The sequence below is a fragment of the Podarcis raffonei genome, chromosome 6 (assembly GCF_027172205.1).
Source record: "Podarcis raffonei isolate rPodRaf1 chromosome 6, rPodRaf1.pri, whole genome shotgun sequence".
NCBI classification, from domain to species: Eukaryota; Metazoa; Chordata; class Lepidosauria; order Squamata; family Lacertidae; genus Podarcis; species Podarcis raffonei.
The window spans coordinates 57,944,418-57,969,884 of record NC_070607.1 but is presented as its reverse complement, the minus strand read 5'-3'; the positions used below and the strand labels follow the sequence as shown (position 1 = coordinate 57,969,884).

Below are 25,467 nucleotides of genomic sequence, written 5' to 3'. Positions count from 1 at the left end.
TGTGCATGCACAGAGCAGAGGGGAGAAATCCCTTTGTGCTAGCACAAAGCGCTAGTGTAAAATGTCAGTGGAATAGGTTGAAAAGGGCTCCCCACTCCTGAGTAGAGGGGCAACTACTTGGTTGTTTGTCTCAAGCAACATGCCCAAAGGTTTGAACCATAAGCAGGGATGCTCCAATATCTCAGATCATTAGGGAGCTGCACAGCATAGTCCTGCTGACTGGGGCTGATGGGACTTGTTGTCCAAAATATCTGGAGGACCCCTGGTTGGTCAAAGGCTCTTTTAAAGCATCAAGTCATAATAAGGAGCAGGTAGGTGGCCTAGTATGTTGTTAAACATGTCTTCACCTCTGGTGATCTAGCTTCCTGGGCTGTTCCCAGGGTCACAGGTAAAGTGAGCACAATTAGCAAGGCATTCAAAAGGTACACAGGGCTGGGAGAGCAATGGGTGCTACAGATGAGGTGGATGAAGGATCAGAGAAGTTGCATGCATGGACTGGTATGGAAATCCTGAGGATGTAATTCAGCCTGGTCCAGCTTGGAACAAATCCATCCCGCTTCATTTCTTTTCTTCACTACTGAACACGGGCTGTGAGACAGGACAGATGATGCCAGTTGAGTTGAGACTCCTAAGTCCTGATCTGCACATGCGTGCAGCATCACTTGATTTTTCAGCACTTCAGCGATCACAGCAGGAGGAGTTCATTGTAGCACAAAGCAGAGCGCTCCATCAGTGCAATCATTTCTACTTGCCTGATGGAATGGTTTTCCTGGTCCTCCTTTTGCAAGCTGTCCTGAGGGTTCTCCTGACCTACTGAGCCAATTTTAGGGGGTGCAGGGTGCGAGCATGGGGAGGAGAAGCTTATTGTGATAGTGGAAATCCTTGCATGTTATCCCCTAGCAGGCCATGTTAGTAGAATCCTATCTAGTATGTTTGATTATGAAGGGCAACTGAATGCATGAACCAGATGTGATGTGAAGAAACCCAAAAAGTTCTTTGTGTAGTGCTAATTTCTGGGAGGGGTCATTAATACACACTAGTCATCAATGTCTGGTGCTGTGTTTCTTGTGACCCACTCACACATCACTTGATATTGCAGTCACCAAACAGGGCTTGTTCAAACTCCTCTTCACTAAGTTGCAATTGCATTGTATTGGAAGTTGACTGTGCATAGGCAAGCTTTCATGCCAGAATTCCTTCTTCTAATTTAACTTTGTTGACAACCAACAAAAACCAAAACAAACGTGCATATCATGCAGGGATGGAATAAATAAACTGTTTCCCTAGATATTAGAATCATAGAATCATAGAATCATAGAATCATAGAGTTGGAAGAGACCACAAGGGCCATCGAGTCCAACCCCCTGCCAAGCAGGAAACACCATCAGAGCACTCCTGACATATGGTTGTCAAGCCTCTGCTTAAAGACCTCCAAAGAAGGAGACTCCACCACACTCCTTGGCAGCAAATTCCACTGTCGAACAGCTCTTACTGTCAGGAAGTTCTTCCTAATGTTTAGGTGGAATCTTCTTTCTTGTAGTTTGGATCCATTGCTCCGTGTCTGCTTCTCTGGAGCAGCAGAAAACAACCTTTCTCCCTCCTCTATGTGACATCCTTTTATATAGATATTGTTGGACTCTTAACTCCCATCAATCCCAGTCAGCATGGCCAATAGTAAGGAAAGATGGGAGCAGCAGTCCAGTGTCTGGAGGGTGCTGGAAAGATACCAGCGGCACATTACAGCCCCACATGCATTACAAAAAGAGAGCTCAAAGCACGACCACAGAGTTATTGTGAGAACCTTTTTGATATATGCCCAAAGTGATAAGAAAGGAGAATGGTATAGTTTAGCTTTCTCTCTGAAGCACTCTAGGGTTGATGCCCATATTTTCGTGCTAAGATTGTGCCCATCTTGTATTGCATGTATCTCTGTTCCTCCCTTTCAGATTGAAAGGAATCAGCAGAACTAAGCCACTCAATAATGGGCTGCACACACTCACGGCTTTGTAATATCAGAATAGTCAGTCATGAGTTTGAGGCATGTGAACTGCAGCAAAGGTCATGTGGAATCTTGCAAGACGCGTGCCTCATTCTTTCCTCTGACTGTTCTGGTGCTATAAAGGCACACCTCTGCGGCCCTTACCTGGCTGCAAAACCAAGATTGGAGGGGGAGGGGGAGGGGGAAAGTAAACTAAGAAGTGATCTGAAAAAAGAATGCCAGGGGGAGGGATGATATTTTGGCCCTCTGGTGTTGCTCATCTCAGATCTATCACTCACTCCCGGAAGCACAAAAATATCTGCCTGGTTTCTTTAAAACTGGGACAGGAGCCCAGCTTTACAGTAACTGGTTCATTCTAGTTTGTGCCTTAATATTACATAGCCTGAAGTCAAATTACTACAGACGAGAGAGTAGACAGAACTCAACCTACACTTCACAGGGGCAAAAGCGCCTTATGTCACCTTTGTGCAAGGCTTGTCTTGGCTTCACGAGGATCTGTCAGATTTTTTAGCATAATATTTCCTTTCTTGTGAGATAATGACCTGATTCTTGGTCAAGGTAACCTAGCCTCCCGTTGCCTTGACTAATCCAGGAAAGGGTGGAAGCTGAGTCAGCCATACCTCAGCACTTAATTGGCACAACTTAATTAGCAGTGGTTTCCCCACTTCCTTTGTATGGTTTAAGAGCCTTGTTTTTGTATGCATGCATGCTGAGCTCAGCGTGATCACAGGATGGGTCCTCCAAGGAATGTGGCAGGACGGCTGCCATTCAGATTAGGGGTACCGCAGAAGCTTACATGGTTCAGAATTTCTACTGAGATATTTTTTAATTTCACAGCCATTTTAAGCAAGAAGTGAGCATTCAGTTCACAAATTCAGCCATGTGCAGCAGGTTTGGTGAACTGACACTTGCCAATGAGACTAAGTTCCACCTCTTTACATTCAGACACAGGAGAGCTTGTTGAGTAGGTAGCAGAAATACGATACCAACTAGTAGGGCAAACCCCTTCAAACTCCCCAGGAGTTAGACTTACACAGGAAGGCATAGCTGCTATACCAGTCTTACTTTTCTGCTGGGCAGGTTCTTCTGAAACTAGGAAGAGCCACTACTTCCTCTCACTCCTGGACCCAGCTGTTCATTGGGGTCAAAGGCATTGTGTTTCTGGTGATGGGAGGGAAGGAGGGAACAGGTGAGGGGCCTCTGGGCTGAGCAGTGGTCTTCCAGATGTATGTAAAAACAGGGCCATCTTGGAGACCGAAACCAAGACCTGAAGTCAATGTGATCCCAACAACCAGCACTAGGATCTAAAAACAGATAAATTGCAGTCTCTGCCAGGTTCCATTCATGACCCTCTCATTTCTGTCCTGGCTCCACACAAAATCTGATTTGGCAACGTAAAATGCAGGTCTAGGGGGACATCAGTGCTTCCATTTGCTGTTGTTCATCTCTTTCCTGAAACCAGCACAGAAATCAAGCAGGAGGGAGTGGGGCTAGTAGGAGACGCCTTGTGGTGCTGCACTGGGAAGCCTCCAACTAGGGTTCTATCAAGTCCAGGGGCCAGAAGTTCTCCATCTCTGTTCTAAAGGGCCAATATGCCCATACTTCTTTTTCAGCATTTTGCTCTCTCAGTTCTTACATCACCAAGTTTTTACATCTTCCTTATTTCTTTATAAACACTCTATTCTCACATTCCACTCTTTTTGATCAAGTGGATCCCAGAGCAGTCTTACTTGTCAAATTTTCCACTCTGTTCATTCATCAGGATTTTAAGCATGGATTCCTAATCTTTAAACTAAGAATCAGGATAGCTGGAGGAGGGGGGGGGGGAAAGGATTGCATAGGCAGATTTCCACTGGGTATGCAGAGTTTCCACATACCACTGTTACCTACAGGGACAACAGAGGGAAAACACACACAGAGAGAAGGAGAGACAAATTCCAGTCTGCAGATTAGAGCTGTGGCTCCCCCAAATGGTAAAGATGGGCCTTATGCTCCCTAAGCCTACTTGTGAGCCTCCTTTCCTCTCCTCTCCTCTCCTCCTATTTGTACCCGGATGGCTTTACAGGAGCTCTGTGCTCCTGAGCTATAAGCTTAGCCTAATTCTATAATTGTGTAATTCCTCTGCATGACATTGCACTATGGGACACCCTTGCTGTGGAGGTGGCAGACCTGCAGGCAGATAAGCAGCTGATGGACTTGACCTGACAGTTCGGCACAGCTAATGTGAACTCGGGTCACAGAAAAGACCCCCAGCATCCCTTGGCCAGGACTGCACAGCTGAGCATTAAGGCTGAGGCTCCGCTGGGGGAGGGCGCTCCCTGGAGAGGCTGGCATGCTCCCGACTCTTGCCACCAGGGACAGATACAGCATGGAGAAGCTTCACACGCATCCCATGTGCTTGCATCTTAAACCACAGGGTCCTCCTGTGCTTCAGGAGCTAGTTATTTGGTGGAGATCTTCACAGACAGTGGTACCTCAGGTTACAGACGCTTCAGGTTACAGACTCCGCTAACCAAGAAATAGTACCTCGGGTTAAGATCTTTGCTTCAGGATGAGAATAGAAATCGTGTGGCGGCGGTGCAGCGGCAGCAGGAGGCTCCATTAGCTAAAGTGGTGCTTCAGGTTAAGAACAGTTTCAGGTTAAGAACGGACCTCCGGAACAAATTAAGTTCTTAACCAGAGGTACCGCTGTATTTTCTTCTCTGAGAATTGCCTCAGAGGAAAGGGACCCAAGTGCTATGCCTGTGTAGCTGCCAGCGTTTCGGAAATCTAAAAACTGTTGATTGCAAGGCTCTTTCCCCCTCCAACCTAATCTGATGCATGCGCTATATTTCCATATGAGCACATTGTGTGTATTTTGTAATGTGAGAAACAGCATACTGCTTTAATTCCACACACTCCTGCTTTGATGCAAATCTTAGGAAGCAGTTGGGGGATCAGATTTATACCGGAATGAAAAATACACTGGCACTGCCATGTGCATCCCCAAATATAAAAGCCATGCATCTGAATATATCAAAATGGGGCCACAATTTTGGTGTACCTTCTTAGCTACCAGCTGAGAGGCCCTCTGTCCCTGCTGATTTTAATGTTTGGAGTTTTTTTACAGCACATTTTCCTATTCACCCTCACTTTTTCTTTTAGCTTAGCTTGAGGCTGGGCTAGTAAGACAGTGAATTGGGAAAGGAAAGGAAGAGGGTGGGGCAGCTGGCAGCCAGGGCTTTGCCTTCCAGCCTCCCCTGGAAAACTCTTCAGGATGGACCCACCATGAGATGCTTGGGGGATGGACTAGCAGGCGGTGTCCAGGGGGTGCTTTGCCTGTCTCTTGTGTGTTCTTGGGAGAGTTGGGTAGTGTGTTTTGTTTGGTGCGTGTATGTATTTTGTGTGTTTTGGGGTGAAAACGTCTGTTTGTTTTGGGGTGATTTTGCGAGCAGGTGAGTTGGGCTGTGTGTATCACCTGTAGAGACATTTGGGGGAGTGGGTGCTTTGCCAGTTTATTTTGGCCTGGGTTTTTTTTTTAATTTGCTTGTTTGGGGGAGGGGGTTAGGTTTGTGTTTTGCTTGAGGTTTTTTGTAGGGGTGTTTCCTTTGTCCGTGGGTTTTGGTTTTGGGTGTGTGTCTTGCATATTTGTTCCGGGTTGTTTTTTTAAAGTGTTCTGCCTGCTTCTTGGGGGTTGGGGGTTGTACTCATGTTATTTGTTCTTCATTGCTTTTGCAGCCCCCCCCAGCAGTCCTTGTGACTACGCAGTCCCCCCATGGCAACCATTTCATTGTGGTGCCCATGACAGTTTCTCAGATTTCTGAATGTGCTCTCAGATAAAAAAAAGTTGGGGACCCCTACCCCAGAGCCTCTTTCCTCAAACTGGTTGCTGGGGGGTGCATGCTTTTTTGGGAGGTGGGCTGTAGATAAGATTTTGAAAGTTTTGGAAATCCAGGTAGCCAAATGTATTTACATATTTAGTTACTTTGGATTAATCATATCCTGCTTTTTAAAAATAGTTTTTCAAAATGGTTTGCAAAAGCAAACCAAAATATAACAATAAAAAAAGCTTAAAATAGATCAAATATAAAACAAATATAAAATCCCAGCAGCGTTTGAACTGGAAACCAACGTTTAAAACAACAGAAATCCGTTATAAAATGCCTTCCAGGACAATAATTTTTTCCCCAACACCTGTCTGAAAACAGGAACAGAGGAAGCTGTTGGATGTCTTCATGGATAGATGGCGATAATATTAGTCCTTGTTTACAACACTAGATGGTTTTTATTACAACTCTCAGTTCCATAGGCTTTGTCAAACAAATGGCTTTTATGCACAATACAGTTGCAATGCTGGTGTGTCTCAAATAGTATTAAGCACAACCATTGCTTGTGAAATGGAGACAGTGATTAGTGGAGCAGGCTGGGGCTCATGAAGACCGTTAGTACTTGGTGCTCTCATCAGAATGCCAAATGACTGTCCCCCTCTTTCTGTGGCAAAGAGAGACTGTGTTAATTAACTCTGTGCTGCACGAAATTAATGTTTTTTCAGCACTGTGAACATGTAAAGTGCTATATAAGTGCCTTCCTTTATTGCTGTTATTAAGAGAGCACTCTGCCTCCCATAAATGGCACCTCTTTACTGTTCTCCTGCCAAACAGTGAGAGTTGCTGCCAGCTGGGTGTATTTTCTTGTTTGAATGTTTTCTATTGTAGCACTGATTGGTGATGGGGCACTGTTGTCATTTCAAGTTGGCACAGTAAATGGGTGGCACCCTCCTCCAATGAAACACTTGTGCTGGGATTGCATAGAACCAGGGATATGCCAGCATATGCCATATGTAATGTTGTTCAAATATTCCATTCCAAAATTTTCCTCCCCACAAAAAAAGAGGAGGAACATGGTGGAGACAATAGGGCCAGGACACTGTGTGTTGAAAGTAGAAATATTATACTGACAAATGGAAAAACCTTAGGCAGAGTCCACTGCTTTCTAGGGGCTACTTTATGCATTACATTTTTATTTTAGGGTTAAGGAAGCCATGGTCCTCCAAATGTTGTTGGGTTCCGACTCCCATCAGTCATTGGCGATAGAGAAGATGGGCATTGTAGTACAACAACATCAGAATGGCTGCAGCTCAGCCCCTAAGATGTTTTAAGTATACATTAGAAAAAGCTGTGACAATTAATTTTTTTTCATGTAGCTTTGTTTGTTTGTTTGTTTTACAAAGCCTTGCACTGTCCGCATATATTCAGCAGGGAGGCAGGATAGGCTGCAGCTGAATCAAGTGTATTCCTGGATCCTGCATTAGGGACAATAATTGGTGACAGGCAATGTGATTTCTATCAGAAACACCAATCCCTAAAACCTTTGCACTAAAGAACAAAGATACTGCTGCTCTGATTATGTGCATAAATAATATCGTTATGTCCATGAGCAGCAGCGTGCCTTGGCTCCATGTGCTCATCCTTCTCCTCTGGCGCAGCTGTGATGAGAAGATTGGATACTTTCAGTTCCTGTTTAAAGGAAGCTTCTTATTACATACTTTGGTTAGTCTATGGTTTGTTTAAGCAAGCCAGGATCATACTGTCCTGGAGATGGGGAGGCGAGAGAGAGTCCAGGGGTCCAAGGCTCCTGACTGCTCATGTCCATAAGCTAACATCCACACTGGGCCCACATCCTGATTCAGGAGTGATCACAAACCATGGGTTCTCTGATTAAATGCAGAAGCCATGGCAAACCCTGGCCTTGCTTACCCCGTTCAGTTTCCTCCTTCCTTCTCCCACATTTTCATCAGTGGATTGTATCAGACTGCAGCAACCCTTTTCTCTTAGTGTATTAACAACCATATATTGTCAATAAACCACAATATTAAACCAGCATCAAAATGTTTTGTGTGTGGCAGTATGCAAATATATATGAATGAAGCGGCTCTAGTACCATAACTGCTCAATTATTCCATTTGTCCATCCAATTCTCACTGGTGCAGGCTGGGCGAAGTGCCAACCTCCTCCATCAATACTTTCTTTCACTTCCTGCTGGCAGCAGGGACTGCTTTTCTTCCAGGCCATGCCTAGATTCCAAGGTCTTGCCTCTTGTACATTCTGCCAGGAAGATCATCTTGTTTAGGAGCTATCAGAGCCCAGCTACCCAAAGCTGTGTCCGGTCAGAGAGGAATCGGAGTTTTGGGGGTGGGTGTGCAGGAAGTTCCTAGTTGACTGTTCCAAATGTCAAGGGCCACTAAAGCACCCCACCCCAACCTACAAATGTCACAAAGATGCATTGGCCGAATCCAAGTTTTTTAAATGCCATGCCTCATTGCAACATTCAGCCTACTTCCTGCTTAGCTTTAAAGCTAGTCCTTGAACCTGCAGATGGGTGGCCAGGCTTTCTTTATCCTCTGCAGGAGTGGGAGGGTGCTCTTGTAGGCGAATGGCGGCTAATAAGACACAGTTAGCTAGTATATCCCTGCAACAGAAGTGCTTCTTTTATGGGGGAAGGTGTCTTGATTTCCCACAACATATGAATAACGAATTGGCTGTTCATTGTTCTAAAAATAAATGAAACAGAAAGGCTCTAAAAATTAAATTACGGAAAATGGATTTGTGTGGATTTTCCTTCTGCCACAGAGGCCATACCACTAATTATGTTTGTGGAATGCTAATCATAGCGAGGAACTTGAAGATAAGATGTAATAGGGATGAGATTATTATAAAGGACCATGTTGTATGCACACAGGAGATGTTGGGAAGGCACATCTGCAAGTAAATTTAAACCTCAAGTTGAAACAGGAATTACTTGCTTTTCTAGCTCTTAGTTCCAGGTTCTAAGGCGCGGGACTTTGCCTCATTCTTGCTCAGGAGGACCTGTCCAAGACTTTTAGCTGCACGAGGGGAAGCAGCAAATAGTTCTCCTTCCTAACCATGCCAACTGCCAGCCTGGGCTAAAGAGGGAGAAAGTTCCTTACTTCCACAGTTGGAAGGAACTCTGAGAGTTATGTAGTCCAATCCCCTGCAATGCAGGAATCTCAACTAAAGCATCCATGACAGATGGCCATCCAACCTTTGCTCAAAAACCTCCAAGGAAATAGAATCCACCACCAAAATACCTACTGGGTCTTGCAAGTAAAAAGTGGGGGCAGGTGTGGGGGGGGGGGGAGAGGGAGAGGGGGAGGCTGAGGAAAATGAAGAGAGGTAGTTTGGGATTTTAATATGGAAAAGAAAGAGAACTGAGAATTTGGCAGCTGTTAGCTGAAAGGAGGGAGGAAAGGCTGAAGCCTGGAGACTGCCCAAGTCCATTTCCCAGGGATCTTCCCTCTTGCCTTGTAGGAATGCCTGTTTGTCTCCACTTCCATTCTCCCTGTACATTTGTAAATAAAGCAAATATTTCAAGGACACCATATGTGTCTCCAGAATGCTTTGATCCAAACACAACTAATTTTAGGCATGCTGCACCTGGAGCTTCTTACCCTCTGGGGATGTGTGGAATAACACAGACACTGTTGCTGCATCCTGCAGTCTCTTGGCAAGCCAAAGTCTGCAGTTCTGCAAAAGACACCTGTAGCTCAGGGATGGCCACAGCCCACATGTCTTGCTGTCAGTCAAAGCACAAGCAACTTGCCTTTGCTGCGCTGTGTTCCCGTGGGAACCAGCCACTGTTGACGTGCCTGGGAGGTGATAGAAGGTGAGAGGCATATCCCACCCATGGGTGTGCACCTGTCAATCCTCCAGGCAGCCCACCCACCTGCCTTGCCATGTGGATCCCTGGCCTTGACCTGTACAGCAGAGCTGTCCTAAACCAACATTACCCAAACCATCCCAGAAATTCTTCAGTGGATTACACCTCGGTAGCAATGGCTACAAATTCATTGCTGACAAATGCAGCCCAGTGGGTTGTTAACTCTTGGTCTCTGTTTACCCGTATGGATTCCATCAACAAGAAGACATTCATCTTTAAAGGGAAGAGGAGGGGGTCACGAAACACAAGGCAAGATGAAATGGTGGTCTGCCTCAAAACTTTTGTGTGTGCTTATCCCATCTGTATGCCTTGGGGATTTCTTTTGGGGTTGCTTTCTGACCTTTGCAAGCTGCTATTTTAGGGAAGAGGTTAGGAGGGTGCCTGACATCTAATAATAGGCTCCTTTTTATTATTAGGCTGGGAGAGGCATTTGGAGGCAGATATTTCTTCTTCTGAGCCTTCAGGCTGCTGTTCCCTTCTAGAGAGTGCTAAGCTCAAAGATGCATAAATGTGCAGGTCAGAGGGGCTCTATGTCCCTGATCTGCTGCCACAAGAACATGACTCTCCTGGGTGATTTAGAGGTCGCTGTGCAATGCAATTTGCTCTCTTCATGCACCCCTTCACGCACACACCGGTTTGCCCAAAGGGTTGGGTTTGACCAAAGGGTTGGGGTGCGTGTGTGCATGGGAATGTGTGGAAAGAGGAAGTCCTATTGTACAGGTGGAAGTCCTTGCAAGTAACAGGACAACTTAATTTGATAGAACGCCAGGTAAATTTGGGTGGCTTCTAGGCAGCTGTCCTTAATGGCCCCTCACGGTTGATGTGTCTACTTGCTACACTGAAACAAAACTACAAAGCCAGGTTACCTTAGCATTGCAGTGACGTTACAACAGATGTGCAGGCCCAGTGAAAATGTTTGGTGTCATGAAATGCATGTTTAGATCCTTGTTGCCAAAGATCTGCATTGAAATACACCTGGCTTGTAGTGTGTTGATCATGTGAAATGATGCTTTAGTTTTCAAGTCTTCTACATGAAGGTCTTAAATCCCTCATTTATTTATTTACAAAATAAACCAAAGATAAAGAGCGTAAAGAAATACTGTTACAGCAGGTTGAAAGCAGAGTAAGGTTGGACATTATCATTGAACTTGCTGTTCCAACATTACAAAAGTACCCATTTCATCTCCATAAACCTTAAAGTTTAAATTTGAGGAGAAGGGTTGTAGCTCAGTGCTAGTCACCAGTTCAGTCTCTAGCATCTCCAGGTAAAGTTGGGAGAGAACCTTGTGTGAAATCCTGGAGAGGTGCTGCCAGTCAGTGCAGACAATATTGAACTTGATGGACAAAGATCCAATTACAGAAGTGTTCAGGGAAACCTAGTACCTCATTTACCATATGTGAGAATTAAGCCTCAGCACAGTTTTTGAAATATGGCAACCCTATTCTGTAGTTCTGTTTTGGTAGGTTCCTCGCCTGCTTGGCTGTGTGTGTGTGTGTGTGTGTGTAAATGTGGCATCTGCTGAGTTTATCCATTGTTTCAAAGCATCAGACGTTGAGAGTCAAAATATCCAGGGTCCTGGGCCTTGGAAGAGTTGTTGCATAATAAACAAAACAGGGAGGGGAAAAGCCTTCGCGGCAGTTCAGGTTCCTCGTGTTTGGCTCCTGTTCTTTTGAGCAGCGTTGTGTATTCTTTCAGGTTGGCTGAGCAGCCGTGATGAGCGATTCCATTTTGCAAACTAAAGCAGCCGTCTCTTCTGCTTCCCCTCCTCCTTCTCCTCGCCTTTCCCCTCCCGTTTTCCCCTCTTGTCAACAGGAATCCTCTGCCAGCTTTTTATGAGACAAATTGTTTGCTTTGGTGTTTTTCTGAATCGGATAGATTGTCTTATTTGGAAACAACAAGCAACTGTTGGGATGGGAGGGTAATGAATTTTTTACAGCTCATCAGCACGAGGGACCAAGAATGCGGTCAGGAGAGCCAGCCATGGCACAGCTTTGCCAATGGCTTGGCGTCTTGACTGGAAGCCTCTCTCAAACCTTTGACAACTCCTGTTCCTTTTTTGTCTAGCTGTGGGCTCCCCCAGCCCAGCTGTGAATCTCAGATCTACCAGAGATCCCACCCTTTCTTTGTCCTAAATCACACCCCTCCTTCAAGAAGACTGCTTTTTATTTTCTTTATATATGATTGGTCCCTTACCTTTCCTGCCCTGCCTGGCCACAGTGATCCATGCAACGGTCACCTCCAGGCTTGCCTACTGTAACTCGCTCCACATGGGGCTGCCCTTGAAACTGTCCCAGAAACTCCAGCGGGTGCAGAATGCTGCAGCGAGGCTCTTCACGGGGTCCTTGCCATAGGAGCATATTCACCCAGTGCTCTACCAGCTGCACTGGCTCCCAGTAGAGTATAGGGTCAGGTTTAATGTGCTGGTTTTGACCTTTAAAGCCCTATGCGGCCTAGGACCCTCGTACTTATGGGATTGCCTCTCCTGGTATGTCCCGCAGAGGATCCTAAGGTCCATGAATAAAAATAGCTTGAAGGTCCCGGGCCCTAAGGAACCCAGACTATCCTCCACCAGGGCCAGGGCTTTTTCAGTGACAGCTCCGACCTGGTGGAATGCTCTGCCCCACGAGACTAGGGCTCAGTAGGACTTGATCTCCTTCCATAGGGCCTGGAAGACAGAGCTATTCCATCTGGACTTCAATTTGAATTAGCCTGATCCTCTATTCCCCTTTCCCTTTCCTCTTCTATGAAGAAACGCTTTCTGGGACCCCACATTTAAATTCTTCCCTGGTTTCCTTGCTGGCCCCAGTAGGACCAACTTGACCAGTTAGCCCTGGCAGTCATTTGATGTCTACTGACTGGGTTTTTTTTTCCTCTCTCTCAAAATGACCCCTGAATTTTAGAATTTTATTGATATTGATGCTGCATTTTATGTTGTATTTTATGCTGTTTTTAAGTTGCATTTTAATCAATGTTTTATATTTGCTGTTAGCCGCCCTGAGCCTGGTTTTTAAACTGGGAAGGGCGGGGTATAATGAAAAATTGATGATGATGATGATGTTTATATCCCACCTTTCCTCAAGGAGCTCAGCTCAGCATGAATAACCAAGTGTCAGGTGTAGAGAAGCACAAGTTAATCATAGGTCATTACACTGTGGCTCATTTCTGTGTCTGTGCTGCCCATGACAATGGGCAGCTCAGCATTTAGTTCTGGGATCAGCAGTGTGGTATGTTTGGGCAAAGTGGTGCCTTTGAGGACTTCCCCTGGTGCCTTCAACACTTCCTTGTGTGGGGTGGTTGTATTCCTTCCCACTGTCTGAAAAGCAAAAAGAAGCGAAAGCTGGAATAATGACTCTCTTTCCCACTTCCTCTTTCAGCTCCATGTGATTTTTAATAGTTAAATCGGCACCTGACTTAATTTGCTAGCTAAACAGAAAGCTGAGTTCCTGAGCAGGCAGGAGGGAAAAGGGGCAATTTGGGAGACTGTTGGGGGGAAAGCAAATGGAGATTAAGTGGGGTGCATGAATCAGAGGGCAGAAAGAGGGATTGGAGTCAGATAGAAAGTGTATGCACACACACACAAACACTTGAGATCTAGTAAAACTGTACATTTTCACTATACATTTACCGCACTGTACAACTGTACATTTCCTCCCATGGACTGTCTCAACTGACTGTAAAACTCATGGATCTGGTGCTGCCTATCACTGCCATGGCACAAAAACATGATTGGTAGCGTGGATCTTTCCCTCCCCCACAAGGGATTCTCTCAAAACCACTATCAAATCATAGGTCACTTCTGTGACTACAATTGTGTTCTGTGATTTGCTGCTGGTTTTGCTACCACCCTATAGAAAAATCATGAATATCCATGGGGATTTGTGCCATAAGTCAATCTGGCAGGCACCAGATTGACTATTTTTTTTCTGTGCAGTCTACCAATGTGAGCTTTAATTTGATGCTGATATTGGAGGATCCGATGCAAAATAATGCAAATTCAAGAAGATCCATTTTAATTCTACAGAATCTTTGCTTTTCCATGGTGGTCTGGGTAAAATATATGTATGGGATTATCCTGCTCTTTCCAGGGCAGAGGTCTGTGCTTTAATGCTCCATGTCTGAGCATCCCCACCTCTGAGCTTTTTCCACAAGAACTCCCTCTTTAAAGCTGAATCGGAGCAAACATCAATTCAGCTTTTCTGCAGATTGACGTTTGCTCCAGTTGAACTTTAAAGAGCAGTTATTGTGGGGAAAGTTCCGGAGCAAACAAGGGCACTCAGACATGGAGCTTTAAATTGCCTGGAAGAGCAGAAGAAAGGTGGATAAGCCCTTCGTGTGTATCCTTTCTTTCTTGGGAAGGAGAGGAATCTGAGAGAGTGGGGTGAGAAGAAACCAGATGGGGTGATGCCCATGGCACTTTTTCAAAATGCCTAATGTGCCAAATAGGTTGGCAGATCCTGCCTGTCTGGTGGGAGAGACCACAATTTGCCAGTGAGCAGATTCCTTCTCCATAGGAAGGAATCAAGGTCTCCAAACCACAAGGCAATAAATTCTTCTTTCCCAGACAGAATAGCCGAGATGGAATTAAACAGCCTGTTCCTCGTTGTGCCTGAAATCTCAGGTCAGAAGGGCAAGACCTTGCATGCCAGGACTGTGGCCTTGGGGGTAGAGGGGAACCTTTGACAGGCACGTTCCTTCCCCAGCTTCTTTTCTCAGGAGGGAGAAACAGATAAGAGCTGTTGATCATCCCACACCCAACTAGCATATTAATAAGCATTGGTCAGTCTTGTTAGGAACTGGCAGAGACAGACAGCCTTCAGTTGACTTTCAGGTGAGCATATTGTGTTTGTCCTCTAGGAATGTCTCAGTGATGTGACAGGCTGCTGTCTGGTTGGCAGGACTGCGTTCTCACATCCCACTTTTCAGTTCCTGAAAATAGTATTCTATTTAGATTGCACATGTAGATGTGTAATTCCCTGAGCGTGCTAAAATTAGTATGTTTGTATTTTTTCCCCAGCACTCTGATGTCTTTTTCTAAAAATGTAAATCTGGTGAGTTGTTGTGTCTTGCAATCAGTCCATCCATCCACCAATCTCATTATTATGGTCAATTACCAGTATTCAAAAAGGAAGTTTGTACAAATATAGAAAATAATAGCAGATGAAAGAAAATAAAAAACGCAACTATAAAAATTACAAGTATCTGTGTCATGCAATAGAATGCCAGGCATAGAAAATGAAATTATGAGTTTACTAAAATTAGTCCCTGGTGAATTTTACATGAAGCAGCGCAATATGTAGCTAGCCTGGAAGAGATGAATGCATTCTGATCAGGAAGGAATAAAAAAAGCATGAAATGCACATGATCCTCCTGGGAAGAAGAAGAAGAAGAAGAGTTTGGATTTGATATCCCGCCTTTCACTCCCCTTCAGGAGTCTCAAAGCGGCTAACAATCTCCTTTCCCTTCCTCCCCCACAACAAACACTCTGTGAGGTAAGTGGGGCTGAGAGACTTCAAAGAAATGTGACTGGCCCAAGGTCACCCAGCAGCTGCATGTGGAGGAGCGGAGACACGAACCCGGTTCCCTGGATTACGTGACTACCGCTCTTAACCACTACACCACACTGGCTCTGGGAATTTCCTTAAAAAGCGTTCAGTAAAAATGTTATATGTATCATGATAAAAAGAGCATTGCGTAAGAACATGAGTTATCAGTTCTACCTTTTCAGATTCACAGGGCCATTTACATTGACAACAGCAGATATTTTGGCAGTATTGGAAGCAACACTAGTAGGTATTTAAATATGTTGCAAGTGGTACTGGTAATAGTATTTGTGGTACAATAAAAACAACATCTATATCATAATGATCATAATGCTGAGAACTCTGGGGGGAAAGGTGGATTTTATTTGGGGGGGGGGAATCTCCCCTTTAGAACTACTGATGGAAGAATGTTCAAATGCATCAGAGTAAAGGCTTTTGTCTTGCAATATACTTATGAGTATTCCCATAAAAATTACTTCCATTGCATATAACAATTATTCTTCATAATATTTCCATTCAAATGCTTTGGGCATTAGAATTTTTATTTATACCCCGCCCATCTGGCTGGATTTCTGCAGCCACTAGATACTTCATTCATAGGTGGTTTGATTGAAATCAGGGGTATTTAAATTAACAACTGAAATTACAGAAGAAATAAGGCCCATTTAAAGCACCAGTTTAAAGCAAAGTTCCCTCTAATGCTTTACATATTTCATATAGGACAATGCATATTTCTTGGATAATCTGTCAAAATAAAATATGTTAATTTACAATTTAAGAGAATGGTAAAACTATGAGAATATGCTGTGTACAATGTGTGTGTGTGTATGTATATGTATATCTATCTATCTATCTATCATCATCATCATCATCATCTATCTTGATGTTTTGTTTTTGTTTCAGTGCTGGTTGTTACTGGGCAAAATAGTTTATTTCTATAAGATGAAAAAGAAACATACTTGCTTGTTTATAGAGAGTAAATGTTCATAATTGGAGAGCTGTGCAAATTGCAGAGCTCAGGTAGCTAACAAGCCCCAAAATAGGAATATGCAATATCAACCTGGCAGACACAGTACAGTAGATGGTTTTCCTAGTGATAAGCAGGATGGCCTCTCCTATAGCCAAGGGCTGGATCCCAGCACTTTTGATGACTTGCCAGTCCCTGCCCTCCAGTGGACCATGTGATCTATTGTGGCATATTTGTAATTTTGCATTATGGTTCTTCGTTCACTTAAAAAAGCAGCTTTTCCTGGCTGGGTTGAGAAGTAATATGAGATCACAGTGCATGCACTGTCCTGGGGGTTCTTCTGCCCCCCCTAGCCAGTTTTGGAGGTGGGGAGCTTCTTTGCAAAAGAAAAAGTCCTTGCACAGGGTTTCTGCTGATGGGGCTTCTTAGATGAATGCCACTCCAGAATTCTTTGGGGGGTAGTCATTTTCTTTAAATGTGCATTGAACGTGCTTTAAATATATGGTGTGGATCTACCCAAAGGCACTGTAGGGGAAAGACATGTGCCAGAGACATTTGGAAATGGAGATGTGTCTATGGGTGTTTATATGCTAATACTAGAAAGGGCTGCTCCTTTGGGCAATACGTAGCCATGGCTTCAAGTTTTTTGTTTTCCATGAGTTCTGGAGAAGTTGTTTTTCTTTAAACGGCTCCTGGGTCTTCCAAGCAATTGTGTGCAGTCCAGGCCCTTGTGCTTTGACTTGTCAACAAAAGGACTCAAATATTGAATGTCTCAAGGTAAAAGCAGTGGAATTGACACATTGCTGTGGAGTCCTTGGCGTCAATGTCGCATGGTGGAACTGCAACATCCCTGAAAACAGTTGAAATTCCAAAGTCAGATTTGTGCTTCCAAGGTATGAATCCGAGGGGTTAAGTCATCAGGGATTATTGGTTCAATGGCATTCCTGATGGTCTGAGGGCACTGCCAGAATTATGGAGATTCGCCTCTAGGCTTGAGTGACAGCAAGATCTGAATATGCCAAAGAGAGAACTCTTTTTGACATACCAGAAAGAACAGCAAGTAGCAGGAATTTAACATGCCAGCGAACAAAGCAGACTGGCAAAAACACCTGCTGCCCTCCAGTAGGTAGGAAAGTGCAAGGAGGAGCTTGCAAGGAGCCTGCAGCCCCATAGATCCAAACAGGATATACTGCATCCTTCACTGAAGTAAAAAAAGCAGGCTCTGCAGTTAATTAAGGATCTGCACATCTCTCTGGCTCTTCCTCAGATATTTCATTTTCAGTGAGATAAGATAGATATAAACACCCAGGTGGCTTAGGAGAGACCTGTGTTCCTTAGGCCTCTTTTTTTAAAAAGGGAATCAAGAGACATACATGAATGTGTGTGTGTGTGTGTGTGTGTGCATTTGTGCATGTGCGCAAATGTGTGTACTCACATGTGCCAGTCCTGCAGTTAGGTAAATCTAGATTGATCTTAACAGTCTATCTGGAAACTCCTCTTTAGATGGTGATGTTTATTGCTTTACTTGGGAATGTGGAAGCCAGGTTTGGTACATCTGGGGACCTTGCTGCTCATTCTGCTGAGTAGTGCCCTGGACTTCTGCCTTAAAATATTACCCTAATTACCCTTTTACTCGTGTGTGTGCATTATCCCCTACCTCACAGACAAAAGACACAAAACATTTGAGCATCAACAAGTTGCCAGGTAAATTACTATTGACTCATCTCTTGAAATAAGAGCTTGGGTGAAGCATCTTCTTTCATCTGAGCCCCCCAGATTCATTGCAAAACCAACCAAAGGCCTTCTGGCTCTACTTCCATGACCCAGGAAGGTTCAAAAGCTTAAGAATGAGAGTTTATGTGCCACTCACTAATGGTGGGATTGCACATTCATTCTCCCTGAGCTTTTCTGTTCACCCAACAATGGTGCAGCGCAAGTGGCAAGTATGACTTTTGCCTGGGTACCAGACAGTGATTCTATAAGTCATTCAACCTGGATTACTGCTATGGCTATTTTAATGGGTATACAGAGACCTCTAGAGACAAATAGAAGTGCCAGTTTGCTTTAAGCCAACTGATGAACTTCCTGCCAGCATAACACTCCAAGAGCTTCTTACCCCTTACCTTTTGAACCCCTTCAATTGCTTGCCCAGCCCCATGCAAATCCTTCTACCCTGCAAACCTGCTGTGCAGCTATTCCCAATTTGGGGAGCAGGTGAATGAAGCCCTTCCAAAAACAACAGGGGAAGATCCTGCCAAGCACATTAAGCCTGTGCCCTGTGCCAAAGGCTAGGCAGGGAGAGCCAAGCTCTGTTCTCTGTGAGGCGCTGAGACTATTTCTTTTGCTGAGTAAGTTTCCCTTGTAGGAAGTAAATAGGGATCCTTGTAATGCTGGCGTGGTGAAATGCTGCCGCCTGCCTTGGCCAATAACCTTAGCCATCTCCTGCGTGTACATTCCAGAGTGGAAATACCTCCTGTGTACTTAACCCAGATTTTGCCTCATACTTTCAAAAGTCACCAAACAGGTGTGGTTGTTAAATTGCAACCATAGTTGTACAACTGGGACAGATTCATCAGACTGTCTGCAGCTTAGTATCTGCTTACAGGCTCACTGTGGAATGGCAGCAACTTCATAGAGAGTCTACAATCCGTACAATCTGGCCCTGCAGTGAGGTAAGTGTTAGCACCTGCCTTCTGCCCATTTCTATTTGGTTTTCAGTCCCTGTATTCATCTTTATCACATGGCTGGTACTGGTACAATTTGGAATAAGGCCTACAGCGCTTTGCCTATAGCAACTGGATGCCCAAATGCGGGTTGTAGTATCTTCTATATTAGTCAAGAGGGTCTTTTTAAATCTGCTTCTCTTTCCAATTTCTTTGGTTGGCTAAGCTAAATTAACACACGCTGCTCTCATGGAAAAAATAAAAATTAATATATAGTTGTGTAAAAGCCCATTATAAAACCATTTACACTTTCATGGGAGCCTTACAAACAAATTAATAAACTATGTTGAATCACTTATGGCACCCTTGATCTCCTCTGTTATTTCTTTTGCAGAGAGTATGAAGCCCTTTAAACTGAAATGTTTAAAGCTATTTGACTGCAGTCCTGCATCAGGGATAGGCAATATGGTGCCCTCCAGATGTTGATGAACTCCAGCTCTAGTTAGTTCCAGCCAGCAAGATGAGGGATGAGAGTGTGAATACAGGAACATCTGGAAAGTACCATGTTGGCTACCTCTGGCCTGCATTTGTCTGCATTTTTGTTGCACTTTCAAAAATTACTTGCACTGTATCAATACTAAACCTTAAAAGAAAAGCAAAATTCAGTACACACCTGAAGAATTGTGAGATCTAGTTACAAGGCAGTATTGTCCCAACCAAAGAGTACAACACAGTTACATTCCTACATTGTACGTTAATTTCAAAATTTCTTTACAGGGAATTGGTTGATCATGTAGCACTTATTCAAAGCCTCTTTGCTCACTGTCAAATGTTTAAAACTCCATCTAGGTTTTCTCAACTATTTGCATGGGACTTCTTGGGGAAAAATACAGCCATAATCCAAAGCTTTCCCAAACCACAACAATTAGAAAGACCAGAACATATTACCGGTACTTTGTGCTCCTTTCTTGTTCCTCTGGAAACAGTGAGGAGAAACAAAGACCCCAAATGCCACTGATCAAGCCCCCGAGAATGAGGCTATGTTTCAGCTATTCAAAATACAGTCTTGGGAAGGGGAACATCTGGCCATTCAGTTTTTCATAACAGTATAGCAGGGAACGGGATCAGCAGTCCACTCCTAATTTCTCTGTTGGCCTTCCTGGAGGCCAACAATCTGTTACTGTCTTGGGAGGTTTGCTTACATAAATTTTAAACGTTTTAGTCAAGAATGGGACTACATGGGAGCATCTTGTGCTCCTGTCTTGGTGCTTCCATGCACAACTGGAAGCAAGTCATAAGGGGATATAATGTGGCCTGTGATTTCTTATGCCAACATCACTCCTCCTTGTGTTTGGACTGTGACATCTCTGCAGTCTACAATTCCCCATGCCTTTAATATAGATAGATTGGGTATCACATAGCAGGAGAGAATTCTAAACAAAGATGTGCTCTCCCAAGCCTACATTCCCAGCATGCTCATACTTCTGTCTCAGCGGCATCTACTCTGCTACAGAACAGAAGATGGCAGGATCTCCAGGGACGTGCTCTAGGGGGAGCTGGCTTCAGGCACTAGGCCCATTGGCAGACCAACTCTGTGCTACAAAGATGTCTGCAAATGAGACATGAAGGCTGGAAACATCAACCCTGCCATGTGGGGGAATCGCTTGCAGATGACCGCAGTGCCTGGAGATGGGCAGTCAAGTCGTGTATGCACAGCAGTGACCAAAGGAGAAATGACTGCTGGGAAGAGCACAGAGAGGAGGAATGCCATGGTGCATTTGCAGCAGCACAACTGGATGCCTTCATTTGTTCCAGATGCAACAAAACTGATCTCTCCCACATCAGGCTCTACAGCCACAGCAGGCGCTGCAACCTTCCAACAGCTTGATCTCATTCCTCCATTGTCTCCCGAGACAGATGGATGGACAGAATCAGCATGATCCAGATCCTGAAAAGCAGTCTGCTCGGCTTTCCAAGGATGCTTCCGCAGGATCAGTGAAGAACAACTGGACTGTGGGCAAACTTCTCCCGTTGTTTCTGACAGAAATAGGAGGAAGATGTTAGCAGGGTAAAAATAAACTCTGGAAATGTCTTTCCAGGTCATCTAGTTCCATTTCCCTGCCACCATGAAAGGATTGTTCCCTCCAGCAAGGAAGCTTTCTCAAAAGCACTCAGATGAATTAGTTTGCCTTTTAACAATGGCCAGATTGTGGGTAAACTCCATCCGATTTTAAATGCAAACCCATGGAGCAGGCATGCTTGCTGTTTGGCTGAAAATAAATGTCAAGTAATTTTAGCAGTTCTTTGAAAGCAAGCTCCATTTAAAATGACACAGTGTGGTATATTTGAGCCAGCTGGCTCAGAATTTCTCAAGTTGAATATCCCATTGTATACAAGCATCCTGAATAACAGGGACATGGACTAGGAACTTTAATTATCCCATGAGATTTGGGGGCTCTGTTCTTCATCCTTTGCGTGCAGAGTGGTCTGTGATTAATGACTTGCATGCAGGTTAATGCAGAGAGCCAGTGTAGCAGTCTACAGTCTGGACAGTTCACTGGGTTCAAATTCCTGCTCAGGTATGAAGCTTTGTTCTCAGCCTAACCTACCTCCCAGGACTATTGTGAAGATAAAATCAAGGGAGCAGGGAATGGTGTATGCAGTCTTGAGCTCTTTGAAGGAATGGCAGGATACAGGCATAAATAAATAAATTCAATGCAGAATTTCGCAAGGAGGGGATGGCTTGCAAGGACCTGAGACTGCAGCCTAATTCCTGCTAGCACTGATTCAAGATTAGCACAAATACTTTCCCAATTTGTTGCGAGTGAGTTTCAGGAACTTCTGTCCACATCCACAAATTTATGATGATGTATCAGTCCCCATTGTTCATTGTGTTTAACCCATACAGCATTTTTGCCGAATTGTTCTTTGGAAGAAATAGATGGTTAACTAAATTTGGGGAAAGGAAGAGAAGTCAAGCACAAGGAACTTTTATATCAACATCACATTCAGGAAATGCTCCTTTTAAATTATTGTGGGACTTGCTTCTTAATCCCCCAGCCACAAGTGTAATTTGTGATTTCAAGTTTTGACGTTCTTCACTTTGATGTCTTTTCATTAGAAATCTTTCATAGTACATTTGTATGTTATATTAATAAAACATTCGTGCCAGGAAGATTTTGAGGGGGCAGAAGAAAGCTGTAGTGTGTGGTTTCTTGGACAATGACTGACCTCCTATATATGTTGTTGGTAAGGGAAAAGCAGATAATAAAGGAGAATTCCTGAATGCCAAAATCCAAGTTTGGGGCAAGTACTCTTTGGTGAGATCTAAAGACTCAAAACAAGCAACAAAGTAAAGTGTGGGGACTTGGCTTACATTGGTGAAAGTTCCTAAATTATTGGACACAAGAAAAGCTTGCTAGAGCCATGTGTCCTGAGATTGGAATAAGCAGGGCTGGATCTAGACACGTCAAAGAAGTGATTCAGTTAAATGCATCGTAAACTCATACAGGGAAATCTGTTAGGGAAAGACAGGACTCCACAGCGCCATCTGGTGTTCTATCGCATGTACAACACATATAAAACACTTTTTCTTTACCAATGTAGCTGAGTCCCAGTTTAGACCTCACAGGTTAAGCTTTTCAGGTGTACGGAAGGAACAAAGCCTTGATTACCTAGTCCATTCCAAGGTGAGCTAATCCTGGCAGGACAATGTACTCTATGGCATTAACCCCTTCAAGCATTAATTAGACTTAAGCATGCTGGTTATGAATTAGACTTAAGCGTGAGGCTGGTTATCCCACACTGTAGACCTCTGGCTGATCATGTTTCTCTGTGGGTGTTTTTTTAACCTCTTTTCCCTCTTCTGTAAAATAAAAGGTGATGTGCATTAATTAACTGCTATTCATTTATTCAGTCAATCTCTTTATAATTATTAATTGGTTGAGTAACAAAGCCATATTGTTTGGAACGTTCAATTGTTTAAGCACTTGGTGAATTAACCCAGCTATCATTTATCAAGTAATTACGGCTGCAATCCTATGCACTCTTACCCGGGAGTAAGACCTATTGAATAAAATGGAACATACTTCTGAGTCTACATGCAAAGGATGACATTATATGGCTGCAACCCTAATTTAATCTCTCTGGGAGTAAGCACCATTGAACTTAATGGGACTTCAATCTGAGTAGACACGCATAGGATTGTGTTACAAATGAAATAATAAACCTTAATAACTTTCTAAAAAGAAAAACCAAGTTGAGAGTGCTTTGCATATTCCCAAGGCTTTGCAATTTCCAGATTTAACATTTAAATAGCTCACCCACCTTGATTCATAAATTTGAGAAACCTAATTTCTCTCTTCTTCTCCCAGCACACCCGCCCACCCCCAGCAAATTACTTTAAGACTTATGAATGAGAAGCTTCAGTGCAATGCTGCTTCTAATGATGATGATGATGATGTTATTTATCTATGCACCTTCTGGAATACTACTTCTCCCTTAGCAACATAAAAGCACTTCCCCAAAGCGAAGATAAATGGAATGTCAGTTTGACGCCCCTCGCCTGAGCATTTAATCGGCTTTTGTTGCAGACTTTGCGTGGCTGGGAACGGCGTGTGGGTTTGCTTTTGACAGGTCCCTGCCTCGCTCTTTCCCTGGCACGATTGTCTTGGAGCGTCTCTCCAGTTTTCCGGCGCGCAGCTAGAGGGCTGCCTTAGCTATTACTAAGCGAGCACAGAGGGGTGGCGAGAGAGAGAGGAGACTGAATGGGTGTGTGTGTATGCGTGTGTTTATATATGACTGGCCCAACCTGCAGTTTCAGATTTCAGACCTACTTTATCACTCTTCCAGTTCCTGCTAGCCTTTGGATGTTGCACGCTGCCTTTTCGCTGACGGATCTCCCGGGACGGAGGAAGAAGCTGTGAGCGCTTCTCTTCTCCTTTACTTTTCATTTCTTCAGCAAGAGTTTCCGCCGCTCCCCCCGCCCCACCTAGCTGTCTTTTACCCAACCTCCACGTTGGACCCTGCGCTGCAAGAGGCTTATTTTTATTTTTAACCTCCTCGCGTCTCAGCACTGAGGGATGCTGCCGCCTCTTCCTTGAAGGTAAATCCAGGTGTTCGGTTTGTTGACGGTTGTACTTTTTGGCTTCACCAAAAGATAGACTTTTGCTGCTTCTCTGGACTGTGTGATCCAGCCAGCCAGCAGGGTTTAGGTGTGCTTGTCAGCTAATTTTTAAACAGCCGATGGTGGTGACAAAAGATAGCAGGAAATGGCAGGTGTGTTTAAACAACTGCAGCTAGTCCTCATGGATGCGTAGTTCGGATTGGGGTTTGATGTGCCTAGAACCTTCAGTGCTATCTAGAGATGAACTTAAGCTCTAGTAATACAACCAAGGGTATTTGAAAACTGCTCAAAGCTTGGAGGTGGAATCCGTGGCATTTTTGCAGTTCCTTCCCTGCTTCTTTGCTGTTAAAATAATATGTGCTTTGTATGCTATTGAATGCCAGCTTGATGTAAGTTCTAAGACTCCCGGCCTTGGTTTTTGCACCTGAATCCTTGCATTGTTTGTTCAGTAGCTTTGGAAGTTGCTTAACACACACACAAGGCATTTGTGTGCTCAGCACTAAAGGGACTCTTTTTTGGGCGGGCTGCAGGAGGTGACCCCGCAGTGAAGATCTTGGATAGCTGAAGGTAGCACAGGGTGATGTGGTTCTCTTTTTTACTATGTGTGGGTTGCATATGAGCTTTCGTTGGGGGTGTTGCTGCTGTACAAATGGCATTTGTCTAGTTTGCTAGCAATAGATGGGAGAGTTTCAGCTGAAGCTTGTTGAAAGGATGGAAATGCTCCTGTATCTGTTCCCAAGAGTCAATGGGCTTTTGGCGTAATGGGGTTGGTCCAGTGATTTTTGACAGCTGACCTTGCTGTGCAGGGTTTTTACAGGTGCCTTTCAAGCGACACACTCCCCGTCGATATACCTGCTTTGTACCCGTGTGTTCAGATTGCTGGTGCATGTGGGTTTATACCCATATGGGAGGTTACCTGAAACTGTACCTATCTGGCTGGCACACTGCCATCATGATCAGGAAGTGGAATTCAAAATTTGTTGCTGCACAGAGTCTGTCGCCTTGAAATAAGTTAGCGTTTCCAGGGCAAAACGTGTAACTGTAAACATATACACATTCTCATCTAAATGTGGAAAGGGGATTTTTGGGTTTTAGGGGAATGCATGTTAGTGAATGGATTACTTGATGCTGTGTGTCACCAGGCCCTTGTTGATGTGCTCACTGCCCCATACTATTCAATGCTTTATTCACCACATTCCACAATAAAATACCTATTTTTCATCTGAAATGTGAGGGGGCATTCCTGATAGCTGATAGCTGAGAACACACAGACTCTGGTTATAGATTCTGTCAGTGAGTTAATCTGTGGCGAGGCTGATGCTGGGGGACTCTGCCTTTGGAGCAAAAGTTAGGACTGGCAGTGCGATCCAATGCATGTTTGCTCTGGCATTAGTCCCACTGCAATCACAACTCTCCCAGGTAAGTGCGTATAGGATTGCAGCTTTAATTTTACTGA

The 25,467-nt window shown here is 44.2% G+C and overlaps 1 protein-coding gene across 22 annotated transcripts in view; it reads left to right on the top strand.

Annotated features, from left to right (window-relative positions):
• PLEKHA6 (pleckstrin homology domain containing A6) overlaps positions 1–25,467 on the top strand; it is a 198,062-nt gene that overhangs the window by 44,106 nt on the left and 128,489 nt on the right. Inside the window, exon 1 of one of the 22 annotated variants that reach the window (XM_053393231.1) lies at positions 14,520–14,544. The exons of 20 other annotated variants lie outside the window; for them this stretch is intronic. The gene's annotated coding sequence lies outside the window, so the exon portion shown is untranslated. Of the gene's footprint in view, positions 1–14,519; positions 14,545–23,656; positions 23,991–25,467 lie in introns of those variants that run through there. One more of the 22 variants, XM_053393230.1, reaches the window with a different exon arrangement.